General features: G+C 40.8%; 2 protein-coding genes across 3 annotated transcripts in view; both read right to left on the bottom strand.

Moving 5' to 3' along the window:
- The window catches only part of LOC111871108, a 286,680-nt gene that overhangs the window by 41,062 nt on the left and 238,813 nt on the right, over positions 1-6,805 (bottom strand). The gene's annotated exons all lie outside the window — the stretch shown is intronic.
- LOC111871382 (chitin-binding lectin 1-like) overlaps positions 1-6,805 on the bottom strand; it is a 157,135-nt gene that overhangs the window by 6,434 nt on the left and 143,896 nt on the right. The window lies entirely within an intron of this gene.

Below are 6,805 nucleotides of genomic sequence, written 5' to 3'. Positions count from 1 at the left end.
AGAAACCATGCTACAGGGCATGATTGATAGATTAATTGAAATTGGAAGGTGCTATGGCATGGAAATGAATGTGGAGAAAACAAAAGTAATGAAAATTTCGAGACAACCAAACCCAGTCACAATAAAGATAGACCAGACACAACTGGAGAATGTGAAATGTTTTAAATATTTGGGTATCTTGTTATCAAATGATGTAAGGTGTACTTGTGAAATTAAATCTAGGATTGCCATGGCAAAAGCTGCATTTAGCAAGAAGAAGAATCTTTTTACCAGCAAATTGGATTTAAATTTGAGAAAGAAAGTAATGAAATGCTAAATTTGGGGCATTGCTTTGTATGGGGCTGAAACTTGGGCACTTAGGGCAATAGATTAGAAACACCTGGAAAGCTTAGAAATGTGGCGTTGGAGAAGGATGGAGAAGATCAGTTGGACCGATTATGTGAGAAATGAAGAAGTGTTAATTAGAGTCAGTGAGCAGAGGAATATCCTACACGAAATAGGAAAATGGAAGGCTAATTGGATTGGTCATGTTTTACGCAGAAACTGCCTTCTAAAAGAAGCTATCGAAGGAAAGATAGAGGGGCGGATAGAAGTGACAAGAAGACGAGGAAGAAGACGTAAGAAGATGCCGGATGACCTTGGGGACAGAAGAGGTTATTTTCATTCGAAGGAGAAAGCTCTAGATCGCATTAAGTGGAGGAATTGTTTTGGAAGAGACTGTGGACCTGTCATCTTGACAGATTACAGATGAATGAATGAATTTCTTGTTTGTACAAGCTGTGCTTGCAGGGACGTTTTGAAGATATCTGCGTTGCTACTGCCACAGAAAAGCCTGATGGAAATCTGCGACAGTGTGTAGAATTGAGATTTTCACTGATCGTCAGAGATCGTGGGGTGGAGGGGGTGTGCATACTTCTGTACTATTTTATAGGATCTCCAGTTAACCTCACCAATACAAGTCAGAAGCCTTACCACTGGAGCCAATTTTTTTTTTTTGCCTTTGAACAGTATATTTGCATATACATATTGGCAATGAAGGAAATACAGAGCGATTTCAAACTATGTTAAGAACAAAACTAAGTTATGAAAGTCATCATCTCTTGCTGCTTTAACAAGTAGGCAGACAATTTCGTAAACTGTCATGTAAATATACCTACTGACATGCTTTACGGACCGAAGTTTGGGTACAATGCTATCTCCAAGGCGCAGATAAACAAAAGTATTACCGAAATTTATGGCTTAATATTTAGAGGAAGGATAAACTGAACCAAATTATACCCATTTCTTTGGTGCGTATGAATTCACAGACATCAATATAAGCTACCTACTTCAGAAGCAAATGGAGATACCTTCACAATTCATGCAGTTATATCAATCTTATACGAATTCATAGCAGCGCTTGTTAAATAAAAATTATCGTGTTTACAATGTCAAATTCACTGCAGTTGATAGGTCTACTAGCGGTAAGTTTTGCGTTCTACATATACTACGTGGATTTCTTCTTTCGACCTAACAAGTTTCTGACAACATATGTCCTTTAGTTTACATGAATTTCATACACTTTCAATGTTGCATACATTTCAATAGCAATACGCACTAATATATTGTACCGTCTAGAATCTAGTAGATGCTTTTCCAGCTTCCATTCATAAAGCATGAAATATTTTCTTTCAGAAAAACATCTCGCCTGAACTGTATGTAGGAGGCCTGGATGGGCCGCGCCATAGCTCAAGCGGTTAGTCGCTGGCTTCCCACCGCGGCGGCCCGGATTCGATCCCGGGTCTGGTCAAGTGGGATTTGTGGTGAACAAAGTGGCGCTGGGGCGGGTTTTCTCCGAGTACTTCGGTTTCCCCTGCCAATCTTCATTCCACCAAATTCTCCATCATCATAATCATCGGGGACAGGCTACAATAGGCCAATCAGTGACCGCCGTACCGAATGGACCCAGTTGGACTCCCCCCCACCCCCCTAAGCGAATTAAAAAAAAAAGAAGACTGGATATAGCTGTAGGAAGTTTCATAAACATAGGAAGATTATTAATAGAACAGACTAATTCGGTTAGCCTTGTCCGCCAAATTAGTAAAAGAAGCATATTTACGTGATCACGTTGATGTAGAATTTACTGGAGACATCGCCCCGTGTAAACACACAGGAAACAGTGCAGTATTGCACACAATTGTGAGCTGACTGAAACATTATTTCGATATGCATGACGGGGGATTCTCAGAATTTTAAATTAAAATCGTTTGCTTAAGTAGGCTCAAAACTGGTGGGCTGGGAATGGTGCTGATCAGGTATAGGTAAATGCAGGTTTACATTAATTTCTTACATTCAAAACTGTTATTGGTAATGAATCTTTATAATATGAATTTCTTTAATTTTCTGTAAAGAATAACAATGTAAAAAAGTAAGGTAAGATTATCCCTGTAACAGGCCATGAAAGTCCATACTTTGGGAGATGTCGAGGCTCCCATATTTTCTAAATAATCGGTTCACAGATGGCGGTATGATTGTCAGCCTTACGCGCCGGTCACCCTTTACTCCCAGGAAGATTTCTGGTACTTTTTTCTGTTAGAGGCTGAATCGATCCCAGGACCATAGTGCGGCTGGAAGGATTAGGTCATTTGGAAAAAAAATCCAATGTCTTCATCGGGAATCGAACCCGCGACCTTCCGACTTGTAGCATAATGCCTCAACCAAATATGCTGCCGCGCGCCACCTTATAATATGTATATTTTTTTATAATCTATATTCCAGTTGCTTCGCACTTCAAATTTTTCTACCTGGCAGGGTAGAAATACAATACTGTCACGTGATAAGAGTTTTGATTGGTAATCGGATTTATTACACACTTATAAAACTCGTTACTCTGCTTCACAAATCACAATGGGACACACTAGTTCTGTCTGTTACAGTCTTCACTTGCCGTTGCTCTCTTTCGACGGCGGGCGTTCCCTTTCCTCTGGGTTCCTGAAATGTCTCCAGCCTCAGCTACCAATTTCTCACGGCAACAGCTTACAACAAGTGAACACCAGCTGTTATCTAACTCTCATTCACCAACGAACTAACTCCTCACTAACTCACTAATCAGCTCCTCAATAAAAATTACTGACTCCAAATTTGCTTAGAACATCTCTGCATGGGCAGCATGTAGTTTGGTAGATCGTTAATAAAGATTTGAAGAGACCAACTGCTTCCATGTTCAGAATTGACGAGTAAGACTGTTTTTCTATCCTGAAGACGGAAATATACCATTCCTCTGGGGAATAAAGGTAACCACGTGCACGGCATCATGGACAGGTGCGCAATGATCATCATTACCCATTCCTCATATCCTGCTGATTAATTGTATAACATATATTTTACAGGTTCTGGTAGAATTACGTACAAGGTTCACACTGGCGCAAGTGGAATTAAATATTGGAAATGTAACACACGAAGAACCAGTTCATGGAGAGCTGACTTACACTGGAGACAAAGGTCGCTTTGGTGGATTTACCTGTAAATTTCCAGGGATATACCCAGTACTCGGGAGCTGCTCTTCATATTATAAGTGCATAGAAGGCCCTTCACGGAATTTAATATTCTCCAAAGGATCTTGCTCCCCAGACAACTTCGATCCTACTATTAAACAATGTTCAGAATTTTATCGTTGTCCCCCGCCAAACCTTTGCAATTTACAGGGATTTCTCTGTAACAGTGCCACGTCCTTTGTATTATGCTCAGCAGGATCTTGGCCGTACCCACAGTATCGCTGTCCGCCCGGATATTACTGCTACTGGAAATGCAAAAATCCGTGTATTAACGACATACGTCAATGTTAATATGAAGCGTATAGCTGTTGGATGTTTCATTTCACAAGCAAATTGTCTCTGAAACCTGTCATACAAAACAGGCACACAAGGAAAAGAATGCAGTAGTGAAGTGTTTATGGCAGACTGAATAGTCCAAAGGTTACATGACAGATTTTACGAATAATCAAGTAATCATAAGATATCATGAAGTTTTTCACTAAGATAATATGTCGGTATGTATCTTACAATATCTGAAAAAAAAAGAGTTTAGATATTAATAAATTTGTTTTATAAATCGTATACGATACCGATAAGCTAATAAACTGTGTACTTCTGTTATGTCTTATAATTATTCTTACATGTAAGCCTATAAAATTTAAAGTTGTCCCTCAAATTATCTAATTAAGCACTAAGCCATGAAGGCGTATGGCGGAGCGGATGTAATAGATCACGTTTTTTGACCTCGGCACTATTTGGAGGTGAGTGGTCAGCTTCACGCTCCGGCCGCTTTAACCCCGGTGAAAGGACCCCCGGCACCCTCTGGATAGAAGGCCGAGAGGACCCCAGAGCCGATCTGCACGACGTAGAGAAGGGGAAGTTCTTGACTCTAACGGGACTCAAACACCAACCCCTCAATCGTCCAGCCCGTAGTCAATCCCTATACCGACTACTCTACCCCGGCTCCTATATACATATATAAACCTATATTATATTTTTATATAAAATTTGTTGTTATCATCCAGTTTACGCTGTGTTAATTATGCTGATCTGTGAGGGTTAACTACACACAACAATTTATTAAACCAAGGAGCTGCCTGTTTACGTAAATTTAAGACTGAAATAATAATCAATGAACACCACTCTCTACATATAAGAGTACAACCATAGTAGAAATACAAAATATTACATTAAGCAGATGACCTTGTTTTAATATTACTATTTCAATAAATATATTTAGTTTAGATGCGAATTCAAATTTCATTCAATCTTTCCTTTTTTCCTTCAGGCTAATTTCCGCCAATCACACACATTCAAAAATCGATTTTATGATTACAACATCTCAAAAGACAATTACTTCAAGAATATCCAGATTAACAGGAAAGACAAAAGTAGCTGCAATGGAAATGAACGTTTCCTCTGTTTATTCCTACCGATATTATCTTGCGTATTTTCTCGAGACTCGGCAAATCCTACCCACTGAAGTGATCGGGAACTGAGCCTAGCAAATATGGCGACGGCCAAGGGACAGAAACCTTCAGTACTCAGATCCTTCGATTTACTTACATTAAAACAGAAAATCTGATGACCGACACTACTAAACATGAATATTACTGTCTTCTGGGATGTGACGCCGTGTAGTTTTGTAAATGCTTATGGACTGACGTGCCGAGAGCATCCGCCGTCCCCACTGGTCTCTCTCACAATGAAAATGTGACAGCATAACACTCGGAAAGGCCGGTAAGCATTTGGCAGACATCCCTGAAGTCACCGCCATGAGAACACTGAATCTCCATGGAGCAATGTCCTTGTTGAAAGCTCGTAGCTGCTGAAGTAACGAACAAAATCCGTTGCTTCTATGGAACAAAATGGATCATTAACATGATCACTGTGTCCATTATTTTCTTTTCCTTGCTACTACAGCCCCAGTGGGCCTAGGCCTACCTCCATGAACTTCTCCGTTCACTTCGGTTTTTCTAGATCTTACACATCTTACACACAGAAAAACGCACACACACAAACTAAACATCCATGCCCTAGTGGGATTCGAACCCACGATCCCGGTTTCCAAGCGAGCGAAGACAGTACATGCCTTAGACCGCTCGGCTACCGTGACCGGTGAATGAATGATTATTCAGCGAAAAGTTTGGTCATCCCAACGCCCCTGGTATTCTCATGCAAAACCGATCAGGCTAGCACGCGTACATGCTTTCCCCGTACGGCCAAACCTGAACCTTGAGGACTCCACATGGCGCCCAGTTAATGTGAGTAGTCTTGAGTCATATGAATCAAAACATTAACGCGACGGATAAATTAATGTTGATGTAAAGGTGTGTAGAATGTTGGAGCATGCCAGAGCATTGCATTAAATAGAATGCAATATACTGCAGAGGTATTATAAACGGCTTTGTTAAGTTGAAGGCTAACTTCGTGTGTACATCATAAAATTTCCGACAAATGTGTCCAACCCAATAAATCAGGGATCGTAAGGCAGGAATATAAACAACACAGATTCTAAATATATCTATTTTCTGGGATATATGGTCACGCATTCCACTGAGAGACGCTACTTTGAGTCGATGGTTTTGTCTTCATGTGTTGCCATGTTCTCAGCCATATTACGGAGAGGAGACGTTCGAAACTCTCGGTGTACAGGTTATAATGTCTATTGCATTTTCGGAAAGTTCAGGATAATGTTGTTTGAGGTTTCATAATCTTCCTAAATCCCGACAGGTACGTATGCCTGTCTCAGAGCCACCGACCCTCCACCTCTGGATGTGATCTGACTTCTGGAAATATCAATGCAAGACCCATATCCCGTCACAGCTCAGCAGTTAGAACTATTCGTGCTGAATATAGGCTACGAAGAGGAACCGGCTTCTTTATAGAAATCAACACAAGAAACTGTTCAATAGGCAACTTTTACCATTTTTACGTGATCTAAAATTCAATTTTCTTTCTTTCTATTTGTTCTTCTAATTCTTTCATCCTATTAATCACCTTCACATCGAACAACCTGATGTGGCTGTAAAGCTCTAGACAGTGACCGCGACATAGCTCAGGCGGTTAGCCGCCAGCTTCCCACCTCGGCGGCCCGGGTTCGATCTCAGGTCGAGTCATGCGGGATTTGTGGTGGGCAACTTGGCACTTGGGTAGGTTTTCTTCGATTTCTTCGGTTTCCCTTGCCTATTCTCATTCCACTGAGTACTCATAATCATCATCATCTATCACCTGGGACTGCTACAAGAGGCCAGTTAGTGGCCGACGTACCAAGTGGACTCAGTCTCCCTCCA

This window comes from Cryptotermes secundus, unplaced genomic scaffold (genome assembly GCF_002891405.2).
Source record: "Cryptotermes secundus unplaced genomic scaffold, Csec_1.0 scaffold152, whole genome shotgun sequence".
Taxonomy (NCBI): Eukaryota; Metazoa; Arthropoda; class Insecta; order Blattodea; family Kalotermitidae; genus Cryptotermes; species Cryptotermes secundus.
The sequence above is the reverse complement of the archived record's forward strand: the minus strand, read 5'-3'. Positions and strand labels throughout refer to the sequence as shown.